The following is a 25,983-nucleotide window of genomic DNA, read 5'->3' on the forward strand; positions in this document are numbered from 1 at the left end:
GGTGGAATACCAAAGAAACTTGGAGGCCCAGGAGTACCAACTATACCATGCTCCATTAAAAGAAACTATGATAAAACTGCTATATTTGATCTTGGAGCCGGTGTTAGTGTTATGCCTTTCTCTTTATATCGTAGACTTGAAGTGAATAAGTTGACACCTACTGAAATCTCTTTGCAAATGGGTGATAAATCAATTGCTATACCCATCGGTATTTGTGACGATGTGCCTGTTGTGGTTGCAAATGTTACTATCTTAACGGACTTTGTTATTCTTGATATTCCCAAGGACGATAATATGTCGATCATCCTTGGTAGACCCTTTTTGAATACTGCAGGGGTAGTTATTGATTGCAAGAAAGGCAATGTCACTTTTCATGTTAATAGTAATGAGCATATAGTACATTTTCTGAAGAAACAACCTCAAGTTCATAGTATTAATTCAGTTGGAAAAATTTCAACTATTACTATTGGAGGTTTTGAATTCCCTTTTCCTACCGTCAAGAAGAAATACGACATTCTTCTTGTTGGGGACATGCATATCCCCATTAAGGTAACCTAGTGTTATTCGAAAGTTCTCTGGTTTCATGTCATTCGGAAAAAGTTTGTTAATAAGACTTGATCAACGTTGTTAATGGATTCCTTTTGATGGGCACGAGATGGATGAATTTAGAAAGCACGACCTTCTGTACCTACTTTTTACTTTATGTTAATTAGGTTAACTAAAGCAAAAATAGTATTTTCTGTCTGTTTTTTGAATTATCCATGAAATAAAAAATGTCCCAAAAAGAAAAGTTCTCCAAATGCCCTGAAAATTTAGTATGATATTTTATAGAATATTTGAGAATTTCTAGCACTAAACATGCACCAGGGGGATGCACCAGTGGGCCACAAGGGTTGAGGGTGCGCCCAGGGATAAAGCAAAAATAGTATTTTCTGTCTATTTTCTGAATTATCCATGAAATAAAAAATGTCCCAAAAATAAAAGTTCTCTAAATGCCCTGAAAATTTAGTATGATTTTTTATAGAATATTTGAGAATTTCTGGCACTAAACATGCACCAGGGGGATGCACTAGATGGACACAAGGGTGGAGGGTGCGGCCCCTGCCTTGTGGGTCCCCTTCACTTATTCCAGAAAAAATCACCCCGTAGCTCAAACCCGTGTTCTTGCTCATATTGCTGCCATTTTCGATCTCCTTACTCAAAGCTCCATTCACAAAACTGCTTTGGGGGATTGTTCTTTGGTATGTGACTCCTCCAATGGTCCAATTAGTTTTTGTTCTAGTGCTTTATTTATTACAAATTTTTGCTGCTGTGGTGACCTTGTTCTTGAGCTTGCATGTCAAATTTATATGGTCCAAAGTAGTTTTGGATGCATGATATAGCCTCTAGACACTTGTAGGAGCAGTTGCTATCAATTTTGTTGAGTTTGGTTCACTTTTATTTTGAGTCACTAAAAATTTCAGAAATTTTTCAGAGGAAGAAAAATGTCTAGGAAAATGCACCATGGTGGTTCTTCGAGGAAGCAAGCACCGAGGCTCACGATACATGAGCCGGACCTTGAACCACCAAGGGAAGATTAAGTGCGGCCTTGTGAATGGCCGTCAGATGAATTCATGGTTCATGCAGGTTTCAAGGATGAGTTTGATGCATACGTACAAAATGCTGGCCTTTAGGACTTCGTGTCAGACAAGTGTCGACAATACTATTACCTCACCGATTCCTTTGTGCGGAGGTTTCAATTTTCATCTAAGTGCAATACTCATGCTGTTTTATTTGATCTTTATGATGAATCATAAACCATGGACCTTGAGTATTTTAATACTGCTTGCAAAATCTCACAGAGGGACCTTCTTAGTGAGCCTCACAAAACCGAATACAATGATTTCCTTGCTATCATCACTATGGGAGAAACTAGAAATATAACACAAGCTACCATAGGGAGCATTCACTTTCCTGCCATACATTATTTTTCTCTCTTCATAGGTAGATGCATCAATGGTAAGCATGAGCATTGCCACCTTTGTGTTCCAGATCTTAGTGTCCTCAAGTGTGCGGTGTTGGGTGATAAGCGTTATAACTTGGGGGCCATTATTGCGAGGAGGTTACATCTTAATGCTAAGAATGGAGATTTATTTGGTTGGATTTATGCAACTCGTTTAGCTAATTATCTTAGTATACCCATTAGAGGGAATGACATTGAGTTGCCTCCTGCTTTTCTAGATTATAATGCTATGGTACGCTATTAGTTTCTTGAGAGGAACGAATAGTCCCTCCATCCCCGACTAATCTTTGACAGACGGCGTGATGTCCATGTTACCCTTCCTGCTCCTTCCTTCTTTAACTTTCAGGCAAAAGGGATATATTTTATAACTAGAGAGGAGGCTGTTGGATTTCGGGTTCCGGCAAAACCCTTGATGTTCGAACACTGGAGTGCGCACAAAGATCTCCCCCCTCTCTAGCTCGCACACTCTACGATCTCACGGCCTAGCTCGACGTACCCAAAGAACACGAGACACAAGATTTATACTGGTTCGGGCCACCGTTGTGGTGTAATACCCTACTACAGTGTGGTGTGGTGGATTGCCTCTTGGGCTAAGGATGAACAGTACAAGGGAAGAACAGCCTCACGAGGAGAGGTGTTCTTGGAGTGCTTGTGTGATTCAAGATCAGAATCAGATCTCCCCGATCAGATGCCTCCCTATGGTGGTGGCTAGTCATATTTATAGAGGCCCTGGTCCTCTTCCCAAATATTGAGCGGGAAGGGATCCCACAACGGCCAAATTAGAAGGGAGACAACTTGGGTGGTCTTCGCCCGCCAAAGGCTCTGGTGGTGACGCCGTCTTGGGCTCCACGATGACCTCTGTCTTGCCGTCCTGCTGGTCTTGGTCTTGTTGCACCGATATGGAACCCTTTGCCTGATGCCTCGGGACTCCTCGCCCGCGCTTGCCCCTTTAGCACCAAAGAGGAAACAAGGACGCTGCGCGCACTGGGGCCCGCCTGGTTTCAATCGTCATGGCTTACGTCACAGGAACCTCACGAGGTGTCCCTTGCCTTGATCTCTCCGCCCCTCGCTGGCCAGCCTGGTGAGGCCGCCCCTGAGAAGGTCTTGCGTCGTCCTCCTTGCAAGGGTCTTGAGTGTTTGCTGGTGAAGATGGGATGTATGGGGCTACTGGTGGAGCCACGTTGCGAGCCGCAGGCAGGCAAGTCTGGGGACCCCCGTTCACAGAACACCGACAATAGCCCCCGGACCCAAGGCGCGCTCGGGCTTGGCTTCGAGGCGGCAAGCGCGGAGCGCCGCAGGCCCCATCAGCCTGCGGCCGCGGTTGGCGAATGGCGACTGATTGGACATGGGCGTCTCCGCTTCATCCTCGACAACTGCCCGATTGACAAAAGGCCGGTGCAGGGAACGCTCGCCTTCATTGCCTTCCTTCGCCTTGCTCCAAATCGCCTCTCCTGCTCCTCACTTCCGAAATCTCCAGATCTACTCCGATCTCCTTCCGAGCTTCTGACCAATGGCGCCCCGAAAGCCCAAGGTTGATTCGCGCCCGCCTGGTATGAGCCGGCTCTGGAGGCGCCTAATGTCTCGGCGAAGAACCTCGTCGCCATGCGCCCGCTGATGGCAGGGGAGAACAACGAGAAGGGGGGACCGAGCTCCGAGCTGGCTCCGCCGTGCCCGAAGCTCCGAATAGCTCTTTCTACCCCTTCTTCATGAGCAGCGTCGTCGCCGGCCTTGTTCCCCCTTCTCCGACTTCTTCTACGTGGTCCTTCGACACTACGGTTTACAGGCTCTTCATCTCCATCCCAATTCCGTTCTTCTCTTGTCCATCTTTGCCTTTTACTGTGAGGCGTACGTCGGGGTGATGCCGTCCGTGGCACTGCTACGCCACTTCTTCTACCTCCGGATCAACGTCGGCCACACCCCGGGGTGCACCAACTTCATCGTAGCCGGCAAGGCTAACACGATTTCGAAGACCGAGAAGAAGGCCGATGGCTTTAGGTGCAAGTGGGTTATGATGGATGCCAAGTGTGTCCATCCACGGCTGAAGCTGCCGACGGGGATGCCCCAGCCTGATGAGGGGTGGTCCCGCGTGAAGCTTACTGACGACCGGGCGAAGTTGGTGCTGGAGAAGATGAACGCCGACCTGAGGCCGGGCAGCGCAAAGGCGACGAAACTGACGGGGGCTATTGAGGGAGTCCTTGACTAAGGGGTCCTCGGGCGTCCGGCCCATTATCCTTTGGGCCGGACTGATGGGCTGTGAAGACATGAAGGCCGAAGACTGCACCGTGTCCGGATTGGACTCTACTTGGCGTCGAAGGCAAGCTTGGCGATCGAAGATTCCTTCTTATGTAACCGGCTCCATGTAAACCCTAGATCCCCTCGGTGCCTATATAAACCGAAGGGGGTAGTCCGGAAAGGACACCACATATACTCATTTCCATAGGCTAGACTTCTAGGGTTTAGTCATTACGATCTCGTGGTAGATCAACTCTTGTACTACTCATATTCATCAAGATCAATCAAGGAGGAAGTAGGGTATTACCTCCATAGAGAGGGCCCGAACCTGGGTAAACATTGTGTCCCTTATCTCCTATTACCATCGACCCTAGATGCACAGTTCGGGACCCTTTACCCGAGATCCGCCGGTTTTGACACCGACATTGGTGCTTTCATTGAGAGTTCCACTATGCCGTCGACAAAAGGTTCGATGGCCCCCTCAATCATCAATAATGACGCTGTCCAGGGAGGAAGGTTCCTCCCTGGACAGACCTTCGTATTCGGCGGCTTCGTACTACAGGCCAACTCGCTTGGCCATCTGGAATAGATCGATAGCCATGCCCCTGGCCATCAAGTCAGATTCAATAGCTTGAACTATGCCACAGACATCCTTGGAGACCTAACCTCCAAGGAATTTGAGCCTGCGGCGATCTCTCCTCCTTATCCCGATGAACGTGACTTAAATCTATCATCGAATCACGCCCAGGAGATGGTTCCTGCGGCTGCGGTGACCTTAGAGCTGAAGCAGATCGAGCCATCCGAGGCCTCAGAGTCCGCGGCGCTGGAGCCGCACATGGACTCGACGCCCCGCAATATTCGCTTTAACGGAACTGCGGACTCGTCTCCGGCTATAAGTTCCGGACTGTGTATGCCCGCGGACACTGAGCTAGATCAGTTATCAATCTTCAAGTTCAGCGCCGCTGACGTTTTCCAGCACTCGCCTTTGGGTGACGTGCTAAAATCTTTAAAGAATCTGTCGTTGGAAAAGGACTCCCAGCCGAACTATGTCCGGTTCGAGCTAGAAACGGATGATGAGGAATTTTGCTTCCCACCCGCCACCCACTTCATAGCCACCGTCGATGACTTAACCGACGTGCTTGACTATGGCTCCGAAAACACCGACGGCATGGACAACGATGCTGACAAGGAGCAAGGCCAAGACCCACCATTCACTAGACGTTGGACGGCTACCTCCTCATACGACGTGTACATGGTTGATACACCTAAAGGATCTGGCGACGACAAAGAAGAGCCGGATGCGAACAAAACCTCCGAGACACAGTCCAAGCGCTGACAGCCCAAACGCCGCCCTAAGCCCCGTCGCTCAAAGGACGGCATCACTGGAACCAGAGAAAATAGTACTCTGGGTGACACCGAAAACAGCGAGGACCACGTCGGGGCTACATCCGAACAGGAACATGATAGCAGGCAAGAAAACACTAACGAACAGGCCATAGAAGATGACCCGGAGGATGATAGTTACCGTCCACCCTCCGAGGAGGAGACAAGCCTTGGCAACGAAGACTTCATCGTGCATGAGGATCCTCTCGAGCAGGAGCGCTTCAAGCTTCAGCTCATAGCCACTGCAAGGAGCCTGAAAAAGAAACAACAACAGCTTCAAGCTGAACAAGACCTGCTCATCGACAGATGGACTGACGTCCTGACAGCCGAGGAATACGGCCTCAACCGCCCAACCAAGAGCTACCCGAAACGTAGACTGCTACCTCAATTCGACGAGGAGGCACCGGAGCATATATCTCCCTCGCGTAATGTGGATCGACCACCACATGGTCGGGACAGGGCAGTGGAACGACCAACCCGCAGTCGAGATAAAGCGGCAACTCAGGCCGAACAGCAGACCGCCCCACCACCCCATCGAAATAGGGATGGAAGAGTCTGGGGCCATACGTATGACCTCCGACAGACCCTGGATAGTAGAGCAGGGCACACAAGATCGATCTACGGATCATGAGGACGTGCCTCGAGGCGTGACGAAGGCTACGTATTCGGACGTGACAAACCTAACCACGTTCGAGCCGAATGCCATAGACGGACTCCTTTAGAGCTCCGCCACGATGTAGCCCGATATAGAGGCGCCGCACACCCACTCTCCTTCACAGATGAAGTACTGGATCATGAATTCCCCGAGGGGTTCAAGCCCGTCAATATCGAATCATACAACGACACAACCGATCCTGCAGTATGGATCGAGGATTTCATTCTCTACATCCACATGGCCCGAGGAGACGACCTCCACGCCATCAAATACCTCCCATTAAAACTCAAAGGACCAGCTTGACACTGGTTAAATAGCCTTCCTGAGAACTCAATCGGCAGTTGGGAGAACATGGAAGAGGCTTTCCTCGACAACTTCCAAGGAACTTATGTACGGCCACCATATGTCGATGACCTAAGCCACGTAGTTCAACAACCCGGAGAATCGGCCAGAAAATTCTGGACTAGGTTCCTAACCAAAAAGAACCAGATCATCGACTGCCCGGACGCCGAGGCCCTAGCAGCCTTCAAACACAGCATCCGGGACGAATGGATAGCATGCCATCTCGGACAAGAAAAGCCGAAGTCAATGGCAGCCCTTACGGCACTCATGACCCACTTTTGTGCAGGCGAGGACAGCTGGCTGGCTCGTAGCAAAAACACAGCCAGCAAGGCAGGCCCTATAGAGGCCAAGAACAACACCGGCAAGCTCCGATGCAATAGACACAAACGCAGAAGCAATGGCTACAACACCGAAGACACCGCAGTCAACGCTAGATTAAGTGGCTCCAAGTCCGGCCAACGGAAGAAACCCTACAAAAAAACAACGAAGGACCTTCCAGCCTGGACCACATACTCGACCGCCCGTGCCAAATTCACGGCACCCCAGATAAACAAGCCAATCATACCAACAGGGATTGTTGGGTCTTGAAGCTGGCTGGCAAGTTAAATGCCGAAAACAAAGAAAAGGGATCACAAAGCAAGGACGAGGATGAAGAGCCCCGGCAGCCGAACACCGGGGGACAGAAGAAATCCCCCCCCCCCAGTCAAAACGGTGAACATGATATACGCCACGCACATCCCCAGAAAGGAGCGCAAACGAGCACTCAGGGACGTCTACGTGGTAGAGCCAGTCGCCCCAAAGTTCAATCCGTGGTCATCATTTCGGATCACCTTCGATCGACGAGATCATCCGATTAGTATCCGCCATGGCGGTTTGGCCGCACTAGTCCTGGACCTAATCATCGATGGATTCCACCTAACATGAGTCCTAATGGATGGCGGAAGCAGCCTCAACCTGCTGTATCTGGATATAGTACGGAAGATGGGCATTAATCCCTCGCGAATCAAACCAACAAAGACTACCTTTAAAGGAGTCATACCACGTGTAGAGGCCCGCTGTACGGGCTCAATCACGCTAGAGGTGGTCTTCGGTTCTCCGCACAACTTCCAAAGCAAAGAGTTAATCTTCGATATCGTCCCCTTCCGCAGCGGCTACCACACACTGCTCGGACAAACCGCGTTTGCTAGATTTAACGCAGTGCCACACTAAGCTTATCTCAAGCTCAAGATGCTCGGTCCACGCATGGTCATAACAGTCAATGGCAATACGGAACGCTCCCTCCGAACAGAGGAGCAGACCGTCGCCCTAGCAGATGAAGCACAGAGCAGCCTGCTCAAGCAGCATTACAACCCAGCTGCCGAGCCCCTGGACACTATCAAGTGGGTCCGGACTACACTGCAACAGGACAGCGCGGCTCGTCAAGAGCTCGACTAGCAATTCGGCCTCCGTCCTAGCCCCAATACAGTAGTGGAATTCGTACCACGCGTACACAATTACGCACTCAAAATTCCATGGACATCGACGGAGGCACGAGATAACCCGGGGTCTACAATCCGGCCAGACCGATCCCAGACACACATACTTTTACTTATTTTTCTTGTTTCAGGCACCCTTTTCCGCGGGCCTGATGTGAAGTCCTTTAGAAGGACTGAAATACAACGGAGGCAAGCAACACAGGTGTGCAGGGTAACCTTTATACGTTCTTCTTGACGGTATTCATACTTATTTCTTAGGACCCGCACGCTGCGCCCCATTGATGCTGGCATGTTAAATGGCCGGATACTTCTCGCACCATCTGTACAAGATACGCCTTGACGTATCCATCCAGTTATAATAAAATGGTTCGTGGCCCAGTTCCTGTGGTTTTCGCTGCTTACTTCGTTCTTATTTTCGATTCGCTTATTTGCTGCATCGACACTCTTTTATGTTTAATATTCGCCAGGGGCTACCTGTTGCCCCATAATATGGCAGCACAGTCCGAACCCTTTTTATATATGTTCGGCACCCCAAATTTAGCATTATATGCATTGGCTCCGAATCATGTCTTTGGTCAATAGTTGGGTTGCCCGGCTCCTGTGCTTGCTACCCTACGTTCCGCTCCATCGGCTAGGGTAGTAAAGGGAGAACTACTGCAATTGTGCCCTGGCTTTGACCAGACGAGCACCTCAGTAGAGAAAGCCGAAAACTTACTGTCATGATGTGGCGAGAGCCGGTCAGCTACTCGAGGGTTACAAATCGTTGTAGATTTTTTCCGCGTTACGCGAGAGATCGGAACTTCCCGATCATATGCTGACAGTACCCTGGATTAAACCAGGGGCTGCTCCCATGCTTTATTATAAAACTCCTATGGCTAAGTGATGGCGATAAAGCCATAAAGTCTGATTGCCTTGTTCGTTGCGCTAAACAACTCCTTCAAGGACCATGTAATTGGATCAAGATTGTTTAGATTCCATCCCAAACACCGCCGTACTATCTACGTGAGGGCAGAAGCCGACGACTAGCCAACCTTCAGATTACACACAACACGGCCGCACAGGAGGAAACAATTCAAAGCATAATAAAATTACTTTACAAAAACTGGCTTTGTTCCCATAATACAAGACAAAGGCAACATGAATACATTTATTCAAATACAATGTCCTGTGAACATTGCGCCGCTACAAGTCGAGACCCTTCTACACCATCCTCGAAATATCGCTCGGGTGTGCGGTGCTCCTTGCCCTCCGGCGGCCCGCTGGCGACTTCAACAGCGTTCATCTTTGCCCACCACATCTTGCAGCGAGCGAAGGCCATACGGGCACCTTCAATACAGAAGGAGCGCTCGATAACGTCCAGCCGAGGACAGGCATCCACCATCCGCCTCACGAGTCCGAAGTAGCTACTAGGCATAGCTTCGGCTGGCCACAGCCAGATTATCACATCCTTAATGGCTAGTTCGGCCACCCTATGCAGCTCCACCAGTTGTTTCAGCTGATCGGTGAAGGACACAGGATGCTCTGGTGCCGCATACTGCGACCAGAAGAGCCTCTCCGAAGAACCTCCTCCTTCGGCTTTTAACTTCACGGTGTCTGATACACTGCGTGGAAAATCCGCAAAAGCCCCTGGGATCTCCGAACCCGGGTTAGTAAAAGGCACGGCTTCTCCACATACTTGCTTTTCATCTTAAATGCCTTACCCGCTGTGATCTTCTTGGCCTCCCGGGTCTCCTGGAGGGCGGCCTGGGCCTCATTCCGTGCGGTCTCTGCGCTCTGACGAGCCTTGGTGAGTTCGGTCCCTCGCACCGATGCATCATGCTCCAAGGCCTCGCATTTTTTCACCGCATCTTGGAGCTCCTGGTGGACTTTTTTGACCCGGGCATTTAGCTTCTTACGGGCGGCTTGCTGCTGGACAGCCTGCGCCTCGGCCTCGCCCAAGGCCTTCCTCAGGGCCTCGACTTCGGTCGCGGCTCTTGCACATATCAAAATACCACTGTCAATATACATCGTTTATCCCTTCCCGAACATATAGCAAGTCGTTCCTCACCTTGCTTCTCTTGGAGCTGAACCTTCACCTCGCCGAGCTCGTTCTCGGTCCACTCTAGCCTCCGCTTCAGCTCGGAGACCTTGGCAGCATGCGAGGTCGCGGCCAACAGGGAAGCCTGCTTATCAATACATATTTAGTCAGCCTCTTATAATTAAGGATTGATCCCCTGTCCGGTCCTCCTTGCCGAACACCAGACAGCGTCTCAGGGGCTACAGACTATACGGTTTTTTCTCTTTTCTTACCTCAAAACCTGTTAACAAGCTGCTGCAGGCTTCATTTAGTCCGCTCTTGGCGGACTAAACCTTCTCGACCACCGCACCCATAAGGATACGGTGCTTGTCCACAATGGAGGTGCTTTGTAGCGCCCCCATCAGGTCATCTAGTGCTCCTGGATGGACAGGAGCCACCAGTGGAAGCGAAGCACCCCCCTCCTTCAAAGGGGACTGCTTGCCCAATTCTGGAGCCATATGGGTCTCCAGAATCGTATTCGGCTGAGGGCCTAACTGGATACGACCCTCTTCGCCAGTCTCCATGGGGATTGACTCCCCCATGTGTCCGACAGTGGAGGTCCCGCCTTGTGGCGCCTCCCGGACAACGTCCTGGGGTCCTCCCTTCAGAGCGGTCCTCCGGGATAACACTTCGGTGTCATCCCTGGCCCCGGGGGAGTAAGTAGGCGGTGGTGACATGCTCACCATCTCCGACGGAGCCAATGAACCTCTAGATGAGGATCGCTGGATAAGGTCACGGCCGGACTGCAATAGTGTGGATTAACCATGTTAAAATAATAAAAAGAAAGGGTTGGATATGCGCATAAATAAGCCATGTCACTTAAGATGTGGCCTGGGGCCTAGTACGGGGGTGACGTGCTGGACTACTATCAGCATCCCACGTGGTGTTGACCGCTGGGGCGCCCTTCCCCTTTTTGGGCGCTTGCACCTCCAGATGTGTTGAGGCCACACTTTTCTTCTTCTTCTCCTGGGGAGGAGGGTTGTTTTCCTCCTCCTCCTCATCTTCCTCGTCGTTGTCCTCAGGGACAGAGGAATGGGCCTCGTCGTCTTCGGACGCCGCGTCCAAAGTGCCCTTGCGACGGGGGCCGCTCTTGGCCCCCTTGGCTTTCTTCTTAGCCTTCTTCTCCGGCGTCGTATATGGCGCCGGCACCAGCATCTTCGCTAGGCGCGAGATGACTGGTTCTTCGGGCAATGGAGTCGGACACTGGATCCGCTTCGCCCTCTCCACCCAGTCCTGAGGAAGCAATACTAAAGTCTCAGACATCATCCTCGAAACATTTAAGTTGGGAATACATCAAAAGTAACATACCTCACTGGCGGGGCGGTTACAATTGTGACCATGGTCTGAGTTCATGGCCGGTGGCCTCTCGTTGCCCTTAAATAGCAACTTCTAGGCCCCTTCGTGAGAAGTATCGAAGAGCCTTTTCAGGGTCTGGTGCTTCCTCAAATTGAATTCCCACTGGCACGGAAGAATCCGGCGGATTAGCATCTCCTGGATAACGTCGACGAGTTTGATGTCCTTGGTCACCATGCTTTCAACGCGCGTCTGCAGTGCTATCAGCTCGTCAGGTGCACACCAGTCCGGACTCTTCTCGACCCAGGAGGTGAGTCGCATTGGAGCGCTGGGGCGGAATTCAGCAGCAACGGCCCAGGTGGTGCCGCGAGGTTCTGTAATATTGAACCACTGCTTCTGCCATTCCTTTACTGTCTCAATAAAGGTGCCTTTGGGCCATGAGATGTTGGATAGCTTGCTCGCCGTGGCCCTTCCGCACTCCGCGTGCTGTCCCTCCACCACCTTCGACTTCACGTTGAAGACTTTGAGCCACAACCCGAAGTGGGTATGGACGCGGAGGAAGGCCTCGCACACGACAATGAATGCCAAAATGTTGAGGAAGGAATTCGGGGACAGATCATGGAAATCTATCCCGTAGTAGTACATCAGCCCGCGGATGAAAGGGTGGAGTGGAAACCCTAGCCCGTGGAAGAAATGGGGGATGAATACCACCCTCTTTGTGGGCTCCGGCGTCGGGACAACTTGTCCCTCGGCTGGCAGATGATGGGCGGTCTCCTTCGCCAAATATCTGGCCGCCCGGAGCTTAGTAATGTCCTCCTCCTTGACGGAGGAGACCATCCACTTGCCCTAACCACCAGATCTGGACATGGTTGCTTGAGTGGAAAGGAGATGAGAGCTTGGGCGTTGGAGCTCGAGATCGGAAAGGCGAAGACAGAGAGAGAGAGCGTGAGGAGAGGAAGAGGGAATCCTTATCCCCTTATAAAGGCAGAAAATATTAAACGCCTCCTCACTTGCCTTAGGATTTGCCTGATCCCTAGGGTTGTATAAATGGCACGGTTGGGTTACCCATGCCCGCATTGATGAGAATCCCGCAATAAGGGGACTCGATCTCTATTTTGACCAGATGTGCCAGTAGCAACCATGCCTCGTAGCGTGGATTGGCTGAAGAGAAACGGTTCGAAATTATAACCGGACAAACGCGATGTCGTGTTGAAAAAAAGGCTGTCAACAGATTTGATTTGTGCAAATATTATATTATTCTCTCTGCGGTTGTGTATGGTGTACGTAACAGGTCAAGATACTATCATTACATGTAAAGACTATCTTGGAGTTCAGAGAAAAGGGGAATCCGCCTTGCAATTCCGAAGACAATCTGCATGCCGGACTCCTCGTCATTGAAAGCCGAGTTCAGGGGCTACTGAGGGAGTCCTGGACTAAGGGGTCCTCGGGCGTCCGACCCATTATCCTTTGGGCCAAACTGATGGGCTGTGAAGACATGAAGGACGAAGACTGCATCGTGTCCGGATTGGACTCTACTTGGCGTGGAAGGCAAGCTTGGCGATCGAAGATTCCTTCTTATGTAACCAGCTCCATGTAAACCCTAGATCCCCTCGGTGCCTATATAAACCGAAGGGGATAGTCTGAAAGGACACCACATATACTCATTACCATAGGCTAGACTTCTAGGGTTTAGTCATTACGATCTCGTGGTAGATCAACTCTTGTAATACTCATATTCATCAAGATCAATCAAGCAGGAAGTAGGGTATTACCTCCATAGAGAGGGCCCAAACCTGGGTAAACATCGTGTCCCCTGTCTCCTGTTACCATCGATCCTAGACGCACAGTTCGGGACCCCCTACCCGAGATCCGCCGGTTTTGACACCGACAGCTATGCTCCTGAAGGAATTCTTGGCCAAGCGGGTGGCTCCTCTCCAGGCGCGCATGCGCCCCCTATGGATGCTTGTGGATGAAGAAGACAAGCTCCACTTGAGTCCGAAGTCCTTGTCGAACGAGGAGTTGGCTGTGGCACTCCGTCTCCTGGTCGGAGACAACCAAGAGTATCCGCCGAATCCCCACGCTCCCAGGTTCCTCCGGAAGGACGGGGCACAGGTCGTGGCCGCCATGCCCACCTTTGACGGGCGCGGCCTGGTGCCGCCAGCGCCTTCTGAGGTTCCTGTGGTGACGGCGACGGTGGACGTGTCTTCTGGTGATTCCCGCAGGGACGAAGAGGAGGAGGAGGACGAGGAGCGCGACTCGGAGGCAACCCCCGAGGAGATGGGGGAGACATCCCCCTTGCGCAAGGCCGACATCCTCCGCCTCCTGCCTGACGATGATGGCGAGGCTGGCATCTTCCCGGAGAAGGGGGAGCCGCCCGTGGTTCCGACAAAGGGTAGGTCGGCGCTGCTCTCCCGGGACGACGCTCCTGGCTCACCGCCGCCTGGAGCTTCTTCTGGCCCAGCTGCTGCCCCTGCTTCTGCTCCCGGAGCTGGCGTGCCCGTGATATGTCTCCAATGTATCTATAATTTTTGATTGCTCCATGCTATATTATCTACTATTTTTGACATTATTGGGCTTTATTATCCACTTTTATATTATTTTTGGGACTAACCTATTAACCGGAGGCCCGGCCTAGAATTGCTTTTTTTTGCCTATTTTAGGGTTTCGAAGAAAAGGAATATCAAACGGAGTCCAAACGGAATGAAACCTTCAGGAACGTGATTTTCTCAACGAATAAGACCCAGGAGACTTGGACCCTACGTCAAGGCACAAGAGAAGAGGCCACAAGGTAGGGGGGCACGCCTACCCCCTAGGCCTGCCCTCCACCCTCATGGGCCCCCTATTGCTCCACCGACATACTCCTTCCTCCTATATATACCTACGTACCCCAAACGATCAGATACGGAGCCAAAACCCTAATTCCACCGCCGCAACTTTCTGTATCCACGAGATCCCATCTTGGGACCTATTCCGGAGCTCCGTCGGAGGGGGCATCGATCACAGAGGGCTTCTACATCAACACCATAGCCTCTCCGATGAAGTTTGAGTAGTTTACCTCAGACCTACGGGTCCATAGTTATTAGCTAGATGGCTTCCTTTCTCTTTTTGGATCTCAATACAATGTTCTCCCCCTCCCTTGTGGAGAACTATTCGATGTATTCTTCTTTTTGCGGTGTGTTTGTTGAGACCGATGAATTGTGGGTTTATGATCAAGTCTATCTATGAATAATATTTGAATCTTCTCTGAATTCTTTTATGCATGATTGGTTATCTTTGCAAGTCTCTTCGAATTATCAGTTTGGTTTGGCCTACTAGATTGATCTTTCTTGCAATGGGAGAAGTGCTTAGCTTTGGGTTCAATCTTCCGGTGTCCTTTCCCAGTGACAGTAGGGGCAGCAAGGCACGTACTATATTGTTGCCATCGAGGATAACAAGATGGGGTTTTCTTCATATTGCATGAGTCTATCCATCTACATCATGTCATCTTGCTTAAGGCGTTACTCTATTTTTAACTTAATACTCTAGATGCATGCTGGATAGCGGTCGATGAGTGGAGTAATAGTAGTAGATGCAGGAAGGAGTCGGTCTACTTGTCTCGGACGTGATGCCTATATACATGATCATACCAAGATATTCTCATAACTATGCTCAATTCTGTCAATTGCTCAATAGTAATTTGTTCACCCACCGTAGAATACTTATGCTCTCGAGAGAAGCCACTAGTGAAACCTATGGCCCCCGGGTTTATCTTTATCATATTGATCTCCTACTACTTAATTATTTCCTTTTTTATTTACTTTGCCTTTACTTTACTTTGCATCTTTATCACAAAAAATACCAAAAATATTATCTTATCATATCTATCAGATCTCACTCTCGTAAGTGGCCTTATAGGGATTGACAACCCCTATTTGCATTGGTTGTGAGGATTTATTTGTTTTGTGCAGGTACGAGGGACTCGTGCGTAGCCTCCTACTGGATTGATACCTTGGTTCTCAAAAACTGAGGGAAATACTTATGCTACTTTGCTGCATCATCCCTTCCTCTTCAGGGAAAACCAACATAGTGCTCAAGAGGTAGCAGCCCGCGCCTCGGGCCACGAAGCTCTCCGGTTTCAAGCTCCCAAAGCGGAGCGACTATGCCGCGGTGGACCAGTAAGTGTTCTCGCCTTGCCTTGTTCTTGCTTATCATGCTTGTCCTTGACTCTTCTTCTTCGTTCCGCAACTAGGCCGACACCTGCGGCGAAGAGGAGAAGGGAGGGCGAGGTGGTGCTGCTTGAGCCCAGATCGCCTCCTGCGGCCGCACCCCTCTCCATGAGTAAAGGCGGAGAAGGTGCTCATGCTTTTCTAGCCCGATCATCCTCGCGAGGCTGGGTTGAGCATCCTCGGGAGGGGTCAGCCCCCGAGGCCCCGCCGGCTCCGGAGGTGTTAGCGTCCGGCTCGGGCGCTGGGGTCCCCGAGGCTCAGGAGCCTCTGGCCTCCCTGGCCATGGTGACGACGTCGCCTCCTCCTCCTTCTGCTGCACTGCTGACCCCAGGTTCCTCTGCCTCTCCTAACATCCTGGAGCAGGCTCTTTCCGCGATGGCCCTGCTGCGAGAAGACCATCCGGGCTCCGACCATCGCCTGGTGGCCGGACGCCTGGAACTGGTTTCCGGCTGGCTGCATTCCGACGCATCCGTCCGGGTGGCACTGAGCCAAGTTGCTGCTGACTCTAGGAAGGATAGGGAGGCCGTTGCCCAGGCTGTGGCCGCCCGCGAGGTGGCGCTGAAGGATGCCGAAGCCGCCTAGGACCGTTGCCGGTCGCTGGCGGCCGAGCTGGAGACCGTGCGGAGGGAGCGTGCGAATGAAGCCCGAGACCACAAGGAGGAGTAGGAGAGGATGAACGCCCGAGAGGACGCCGTCAAGGATCACGACGCCGAACTGAAGCAGTTGGCGAAGGTGCAGGCCATGGAGCGCGGCTGGCTGGAAGAGCTGGAGCAGAAGCTGAAGGCAGAGAAGGCCGAGCTCGACGCCAAGGCGAAGGTCCTGACTGAGGACCGCACGGCCTTCAAGCTCCTTGAAGAGAAGGCTCGGACGACGCTGAAGACGCTCTACAAGAAGGGCTTCGAGGAGCCGCTGGTTGCCGACGATGGGGGCCCCAACCAGCTGATTCCTTTTCTGGTTGATGCGATTGAGGACGTCGTGAGCGGCATCGGCCCCATGGCAGAGGGAGAAGCCCGCATTCTCTCCTCGGCCATGCTGACGCGCGTCTTTAGCCATCTGCACCTTCGCGATCCCGCTGCCCGCCTTGACGAGCTGCTGGAGCCTGTGAAAGACGAGCATTACGAGGCCGCTGTTGCAGCTGTGAAGGGTCAGGTGGAGGCCCTACTGAAGAGGTTCCGCGCCTTCGCTCCCGCGCCGCCGACCGGCGGTGATACCGATCCCGCAACTCCGGCTGGTGGTGCAAGTGAAGGCGATGCCGTTGGAGAAGAAGCATCTCTTGCAGGCGACGGCGGCGTCCAGGGATGACGAGGCGACCTGCTGATGGCTCCTTTCCTGTTTAAACTTCTGAAGTATGCACCATGCCTCGTGGAGGCGTTAAACTCTCGTTTGATTTCAGGGGAACAATATGTCCTGTAATATTTGCTTTGAGATTCTGTCATTTCCTTTCTATTTGCTTTATGTTCTATGTCGGCAGGGCCCGACCCCGCGCATACCTCAACCGCCATTGGGCCGACCGAATCACTAGGATGGACCAAGGAGTGAGGGGCTACGTGATCAGTTAGGCTCCTGAGTCGCGATGCTCAGGAGTCCCCCTTGACGCGCAAATAGCTTATAAAAAGGAGATCTGGGAGTAGGTCTAGTGTTCTACGTCGGCAGGGCCCGACCCCGTGCATACCTCAGCCACCATTGGACCGGCCGGATCACTAGGACGGACCAAGGAGTGAGGGGCTACGTGGTCAGTTAGGCTCCTGAGTCGCGATGCTCAGGAGTCCCCCTTGACGTTCAAATGACCTTCGTACCTTGGCTCCACTTGGTGGGTCGCACGACGACCAGGTCCAAGGGACCTGGCAGGGTGGCGTACTCTTGGGCGTGACCCGAGCGCAACCCCCGTGCCCATCCCCCTCGCGCGACTCTCCTGAGGGGAGGTGTTGTGATGAGGCTGGACACCAAGCTCAGAGGCTCCCTGTGGTTGATGCGGCCATGAGGCCGCCCCCAGTTGTTTATCAATAGGACGGACCATGGCGCTTCCGCACTTGCACGGGCATAGCTGCTCCTCGGTAGTGTCGACTACCAGCACGGATCATGGTGCTTCCACTGGTACGTGGGAGGGGACTCCCTACTACGGAGAGCCCCCGGGGCATGTACAGCCCCGCCCTGACACATGGCTTGCACGACAGGGCTAGACGAGGTGTATCCGGGCACTCGTGAGCCAGGGCGGGACTCACGAGGCCCTACCTCAAGGCGGGTTGCGCCTGGTCTTGGTTCTTGATGGCTGCGGCATTCCTGCGAGATGGTTAGACAACCCGCGCCGAGTGGATTTCCTGAGGCTATCGCACGATAAGGCCAAGCACCAACGACCCCAGGAGGTGACATGAACGGGGCCGGCCCGCCAGACAGAGCTCACCTGTTGGATTTATCGATGCTGCAGGGATGGGCCTGAGCACATACACCGTGCCTAGCCTTCTTATGTGAAGGGTCCTGAAGAAAGACAGTCAGTGCGCGGCTCCCATGGTGGGTGACAATCAAGCAGGTGATAACCATAGATAGATTATGCATGAAAAGCAACTAGCTTAGGTAAATGCGAGAATGATACATGCCACTGGGCTGGACCCGAGCGGCCTGGGGTTGATGCAGCCCGAGGGGCCCTCCCAGCAAAGTGAACTGATGATGCAAGCAAATACATGTCACAGGGACGGACACACGCGGCCTGGGGATGATGCAGCCCAAGGGGCGCTCCCAACTGAATGAACTTGGAAAGATATCACCTGGTTTGTGTGCCGAAGGAGTGTTGGGGCAGCTGAAGACACGTAGCGAAGAAGTCGCTTCTCACGAGCCACCGAGGTCCTGAGCCTCGGGAGGCTCTGGAGGCTCAGGTGGCCTCCGGAGGACCGTCTCCATCTCCACCAGGACCGCATGGTGCCTGGCCTCCGGACCTGCCAGGATGCTCCACAGATTCCGCTAGAAGGCGGCAGCCGCGCTCGGCAGGCCGAAAGGCATGCGAATGCGTGAAGGCCAGAAGCGCTCCTGAGATGCGGCCCTATTGAGCCCTGGGATGTCGATGTAGACGCACAGCTCACCAACCTCGCCTGGATGGGGAGCGACGCCAGGTGGGCAGCGCTCGCCGCGTATTGCTCTTGCTTCCTAACGCTCTTGAGATGCCTTGGTGGTGAACTCCTGAGCGCCGGGTGCTCCTCGCCCGGTGTCCTCCGAAGGGAAACGTGCCATGAAGTACGCCTCCATGTGGTGCCCGAGCGCCTCCCTCGTGATGTTGGCCATGTCCGAGGCCCTCCAAAAGAGAGCCCCCGAGCCCTGCCCAAGGAGGTCGCCGGGCGCACCTCCCTATGTGAGGGAAGGAGGCGCCCAGGCGCTGGCGCGGATCCTGAAGTGGCGTCGCTGGAGGTGTCGCTCCCTTGAGGCCCAGTGCGGAGTACCTGCTTCTTCTTCTTGGGGTTGGCCTCAGGAGGGTACTGTGCACCCGCGCTGTCAGGGTCCTCAATTGATGCAGCTTGGAAGGCGCTCTCGAGGGAGCACACCACGTCTCTTTCTTCGTAGGGGACCGTGATGATTCCGCCGCTTCCCGGCATCTTGAGGATGTTGTAGCCATGGTGGGTGACTGCCATGAATTTGGCCAGTGCTGGGTACCCGAGGATGGCGTTGTATGGTAGGCGGATGTGGGCGACGTCGAAGTCGACGAGCTCGGTGTGGTAGTTGTCGCGCTGACCGAAGGTGACAGGGAGGCGAACTTGCCCTATCGGGGTGGTGGAGCCGTCTGTCACTCCTAAGAAAGGCTTGGTGGGCTGGAGCTGATCGTATGGCACTTGAAGGCTGTCGAACGTTTCGACGGACAAGACACTAAGTCCTGCGCCACCGTCGATGAGGGTCTTGGTGACTTGGACATTGCTGATGACGGGTGAATAGAGCATCGGGAGGACGCCAACGGTTGCCGCGCATTTGAGCTGGTCCACCGAGCTAAAGGTGATGGCGTACTTGGACCACCTGAGCGGGCGCGTAGCCTCAAGCTTGGGGAGGGCTGCATTCACTTCATGGGAGAACTGCTTGAAGATGCGCTGGGCGACTAGGGCCTGAGCGCCACCCAAGATGCAGGCGATGGCGCGCGGTTCCTGGAAGCCCCCAGCCCCTTCGTCCTGTTGGTGGTCGTCGTTCCTTCTTGGCGGCAGTGGAGGGAGGCCAGGGTTGCCCTGAGGGCGGTCCTCATGAGGCTGGTCCCTCTAGGCGCCCTCAGGAGGCTGGTCCTGCCAATGATCCTCGTGAGGCTGGTCGCGCCACTCTTGGCGGGGCCCACGGTCGTCCCAACGTCCCCCACCTCGTCCACCTCCTCGGCCGTAGCCCTGGTCGTTGCGCTCGCGGCGTCGACGGAAGCGTCCATCTTGAATGGCCCCGAGCTCTTGACAATCGTTGCTGTTGTGCGTGCGCACGTTGTGGAAGGCGCAGAACGTTCGGCCTCCCTTGGACGACTCGGGAAGATCTCAGCCGTGCTTGGTGTCCGGTTCTGCTGCAAGCACGGCCACCCCCTTGCGCTTCACGTCCCTGACCTTGGCCTTCTTCTCCTCTGGATCCGCAGCAGGGAGCTCGAGGAGGGAGAGACGCCCCTCCTCAGCCCTTGCACACTTGGTTGCTGTGTTGAACAGCTCCAAGGTCGTGCACAACTCCTCTTGGATGGTGAGATCCTCCTTCATCTTGACGTCGCGGACGTCGTTGGAAAATGCTGAGATGATGGCCTCGTCCGTCACCTTGGGGATCTTGATATGTTGTTGAAGCGTCGGATGTACTTCTGCAACATTTCTCCTGGTTGTTGCTTGATGCGCCACAGGTCACCCGCGACCAGAGGGCGGTCGTGAGTGCCCTAGAAGTTGGTGATGAAGCGGCTGCGCATCTCATCCCAGGAGGAAATCGAGCCTGGGGGCAGGTTCAGGAGCCATGAGCGGGCGCCGTCCTTGAGAGCCATGGGAAACCGGTTCGCCATGACCTTTTCGTCGCCATTGGCCGCCTTGATGCTCAGCTCGTAGAGCTGCAGAAACTCCGCAGGGTCGGCGGTGGCGTCGTAGCGATGAGGTAGGTCCGGCTTGAACTTGCCCGGCCATATGATGCTACACAGCTCAGGGGTGAAGGCGCGGCAGCCCGCCGTGGAGGTGGAGCTTGACCTTGGCGTCCCTGTGCCGCCACGGCAAGTGGCACATGACCCTTCCGCAGCAAGCGATCCTGACATGGTGGTGCTGGAAACGGTGGTGCATCTTCTTGCGGACGGGGAACCTCCTGGCAACTTCTTTCTTTATGCGCGGGCACATGGCGTGGCAGATCACGCTGCTGGGCCGCGCATCTTGGAGCGAGGACGCCGTCTTGACATGGGGGAGGCTGAGGTGCTCCTTGAGCCGCGCGCCTTGGCGCGAGGGCACCATCTTGGTGCTGAGGGGGTGGAGGCGCTCCGCGAGCCACATCACCCGCAACCGGGGGCGGGCGAGGCAGCGAGAGGGATGGTGCTAGAGAGCCCCCCGCGGCGCTGACAAGCTCGGCGATGCGGTCCAACCAGTCCTCGTAGAGGTCGTCGACCGGGCGGTAGCATAGGAGATCGCGTGCCATGAGCAGCGCGGCCTGCACGTCCATGGGGGCACGGCGAGCGTGAGACGATGAGACGGCCGGAGTTAGCGACGGGGTGGCGGTGCGACCGTCTCGCCGCACAGAGGGGTGCAGTGAAGAGGCTTGCTGCTCATTTGCCGCCGGGCCAGTGGCGGCATTGGCGGCGGGTGACGGAGAACGACGGGGAGGTCCGCCGACAGGGGCGGTCTGAGCGACACGGATGGCGAGAGCGGCCCGGCGCTCAGCGCGGGCCCGACGAGCGTCGGCCATGAACTTGGCGAAGCAGTGAAGCGCAGATCGACAAAGAGGAAAGCTTCGGCGCACCCCTACCTGGTGTGCCAAATGTCGGATTTCGGGTTCCGGCAAAACCCTTGAGGTTCAAACACTGGGGTGCGCAAAAAGATCTCTCCCCCTCTCTAGCTCACGCACTCTATGATCTCACGACCTAGCTCGGCGGTCCCAAAGAACATGGGACACAAGATTTATACTAGTTCGGGCCATCGTTGTGGTGTAATACCCTACTCCAGTGTGGTGTGGTGGATGGCCTCTTGGGCTGAGGATGAATAGTTCAAGGGAAGAGCAGCCTCGTGAGGAGAGGTGTTCTTGGAGTGCTTGTGTGATTCAAGATCAGAATCAGATCTCCCCGATTAGATGCCTCCCTATGGTGTTTGCTAGTCCTATTTATAGAGGCCCTGGTCCTCTTCCCAAATATTGAGAGGGAAGGGATCCCACAACGGCCAAATTAGAAGGGAGACAACTAGTACAAGCTATCCTGACAAAAGTGGTCTTCGCTTGCCAAAGGCTCTGGTGGTTACGCCGTCTTGGGCTCCATGATGACCTCCATCTTTCCGTCATGCTGGTCTTGGTCTTGTTGCACAGATATGGAAACCTTTGCCTGATGCCTTGGGACTCCTCGCCTACGCTTGCCCCTTTAGCACCAAAGAGGAAACGAGGATGATGCACGCGCTGGCGCACACCTAGTTCCAGTCGTCATGGCTTGCGTCACGGGAACCTCGCGAGGTGTCCCTTGCCTTGATCTCTCCGCCCCTCGTGAGCCAGCCTGGTGAGGCCGCCCCTGAGGAGATCTTGCGTCGTCCACCTCGCGAGGCTTGGCCCCTCGCGAGGGTCTTGAGTGTTTGTTGGTGAAGATGGGCCGTATGGGGCCGCTGGTGGAGCCACGCTCCGGGCCGCAGGCAGGCAAGTCTGGGGACCCCCGTTCCCAGAATGCTGACAGATGCGAACGAGTATGAGAGAACAGCGGAGGCCGCTTGCCTCCATGAAGTTGCTTGCCAAGTGGTAGATGTCGCAACACAGTACAACCCCAACTATGATTTCGGATATCATCCGGTCCAGTCATGGCCCTAGACCAACTTAGGCCAAAAGCCTAAGCTTGAGGGAATACACATTTCCCATCGACATTACATTCATGTTCACACACTCATTCCAGTTATCGGTTTCATACTTTTTCATTGTATTATCCATGTTAGTTTATTTCTTTTTTCGATTTCTTCTTGTGTGTTTGAAAAACTTTGAGAAAAACCAAAAAAATAGTTGTAGTTTAGTTTACTTTCCATGTTTACTTAGTAGTAGTATTAAAAGAAAACCCAAAAATATTTTCTTCTTTTGCTTGTTGGGAGCTTTCCCGTGTAAATAATTTTTCTCATTCTTGTTTTACTTCCTTCAGAAAAATAAAAACTCCAAAAACATTTTAGTGTGTTTATTTGAAATTCTGCTTTTCTTTGGGGGTCGAGGGGAGAAGACGATGATGTAAATATTGAGTGGCTCTCATATGCATTATTGTTGATCTAACAAAGAGCCCGTATTACCTTGTCCTCTCCTTTGAATAAATGTTTGCCGATTCCAGCTTAGTCGAATGCACATGCACTATTATTATTATGAACACCGTTCAGTCATGCAAGTGAAAGGCAATAATGACAATATATGATGAAATGATTGAGATGAGGAAAAGCAAGTATGAACTCGACCTATCTTGTTCTTGTAAATATGGTTAGTTCATCGTTCTTGATTCAGCCCATTATGAATGAAACATGTTTGCAATGAAAAATAGAGATTATAGTTACTCATGCCATGCTTAATTAGCTAGGAGTTTATAATGGTTTACCTTGCGTGCCAACATGCTTTCAAAATGGTTGTGATGTAGTATGATAGGATGGTATCCTCCTTTGAATGATTCGAGTGGCTTGACTTGGCACATGTTCACACATGTAGTTGAAACAAAATCAACATAGCCTCCATGATATTTATGTTCATGGTGACTTATATCCTACTCATGCTTGAATTCAATGTTGGTTAATCTTGATGCATGTTTATGGCTGTTGTCGCTCTCTAGTTGGTCGCTCCCCAGTCTTTTGCTAGCCTTCACTTGTACTAAGCGGGAATACTGCTTGTGCATCCACTTCCATAAACCCAAAGTTGTTCCATATGAGTCCACCATATCTACCTATATGTGGTATTTACCTGCCGTTCCAAGTAAATTTGCATGTGCCAAACTCTAAACCTTCAAATGAGAATTTGTTTTGTATGCCTGAATCGCTCATGTGGTGACTGGGCGTTGTCAGTATCTTCCATGCTAGGTGGGTTATTCACACGATGAGTGGACTCCGCTCATCATTCACGAGAAAATGGCTGGTAACCGGGATGCCTAGTCCCATGCTCAAATCAAATCAAAATATAATTGCAAACAAAACTTCCCAGGGCTGTTGTTAGTTGAACGGTACTCATTGTTGTGGACCAGCCGTGGAATGTGCTTGTTGGTGGTGGGGAGTATAAACTTTACCATTCTGTTTGGGAACCACCTATAATGTATCAAGTATGGAAGATACCGAGATCTCTTGGTTGTTATGTTGACAATGAAATCATACCGCTCAAAATATTATTTATCACTATTTCAAAAACTCGAGCTCTAGCACCTTTGCAAATCCCTGCTTCCCTCTGCGAAGGGCCTATCTATTTACTTTTATTGTTGAGTCATCATCCTCTTATAAAAAGCACCACTATCATTTGTATGCATTGCTATTAATTTATATTGAGTATGACTGTGATTGGATCTCTTTTACCATGAATTACAATGCCTAGTCAGTCCTTGATCTTCAGGGATGCTCTGCATTTACGTTTTGCGGTCTCAGAAAGGGCTGGCCAGATACCATTTTGTTATATCATATCATGATTGTTTTGAAAAAGTGTTTCCATCCGAGATTTATTATTATTGCTCGCTAGTTGATTATGCCATTGATAAGAGTAAATGTGAGACCTAAATGTTATTGTGAATATGGTTAGTTCATAATCTTCGCTGAAAACTTGAATGTTGGCTTTACATATTTGCACCAACAAGATCAAACAGAGTTTGTAAACATTTTTCTTTATCACTTTCAGTTTGTCAACTGAATTGCTTCAGGACGAGCAATGGGTTAAGCTTGGGGGAGTTGATACGTCTCCATCATATCTAGTTTTCCAAACTCTTTTGCCCTTGTTTTGGACTCTAATTCGCATGATTTGAATGGAACTAACCCGGACTGACACAGTTCTCAGCAGAATTGCCATGGTGTTATTTTTGTGGAGAAATGAAAGTTCTCGGAATGACATAAACTTCACGGAGAATATTTTTTGAAATAAATAAAAAATATTGGTGAAAGAATCAACTGAAGGGGACCTACCACCTGTCCACAAGGGTGGAGGGCGCCCCCCTAGGGCGTGCCCCTGTCTTGTGGGTCCCACGAAGCTCTACCGACCTCAACTCCAACTCCATATATTCACGATCGGGGAGAAAAAAAATCAAAGATAGGAATTCATCATGTTTTACGATACAGAGCCGCCGTCACCCCCCGTTCTTCACCGGGAGGCCAGATCTGGAGTCCGTTCGGGGCTCCGGAGAGGCGAAATCATCGCCATCATCATCAGCAACCTTCCTCCATCACCAAGTTCATGATGCACACCGCCGTGCGTGAGTAATTCCATCATAGGCTTCCTGGACGGTGATGGGTTGGATGATATTTACCATGTAATTGAGTTAGTTTTGTTAGGGTTTGATCCCTAGTATCCAGCATGTTCTAAGATTGATGTTGATATGACTTTGCTATGCTTAATGCTTGTCACTACGGCTCGAGTGCCATGATTTCAGATATGAACCTATTATGTTTTCATGAATATATTTGTGTTGTTGATCCTATCTTGCAAGTTATAGTCACCTACTACGTGTTATGATCCGGCAACCCCAGAGTGACAATAGTCGGGACACTTCCCGGTGATGACCGTAGTTTGAGGAGTTAATGTATTCACTAAGTGCTAATGCTTTGGTCCGGTTCTCTATTAAAAGGAGGCCTTAATATCCCTTAATTAGTTTGCATTAGGACCCCGTCGCCATGGGAGGGTAGGACAAAAGATGTCATGCAAGTTCTTTTCCATAAGCATGTATGACTATATTCGGAATACATGCCTATATTATATTGATGAATTGGAGCTAGTTCTATGTCACCCTAGGTTATAACTATTGCATGATGAATTCCATCCGACATAATTATCCATCATTGATCCATTGCCTACGAGTTCGTTCCATATTGATCTTTGCTAAGTTACTTTTCTGTGGCCACTGTTACGATTATTACAAAACTGCTACTGTTACTTTTGCCACCGTTACCATTATTTCCATACTACTTTGTTACTAAATACTTTGCTGCAGATATTTAGTCTTTCAGGTGTGGTTGAATTGATAACTCAACTGCTAATACTCG

Source organism: Triticum dicoccoides, chromosome 1A, assembly GCF_002162155.2.
Source record: "Triticum dicoccoides isolate Atlit2015 ecotype Zavitan chromosome 1A, WEW_v2.0, whole genome shotgun sequence".
NCBI lineage: Eukaryota > Viridiplantae > Streptophyta > Magnoliopsida > Poales > Poaceae > Triticum > Triticum dicoccoides.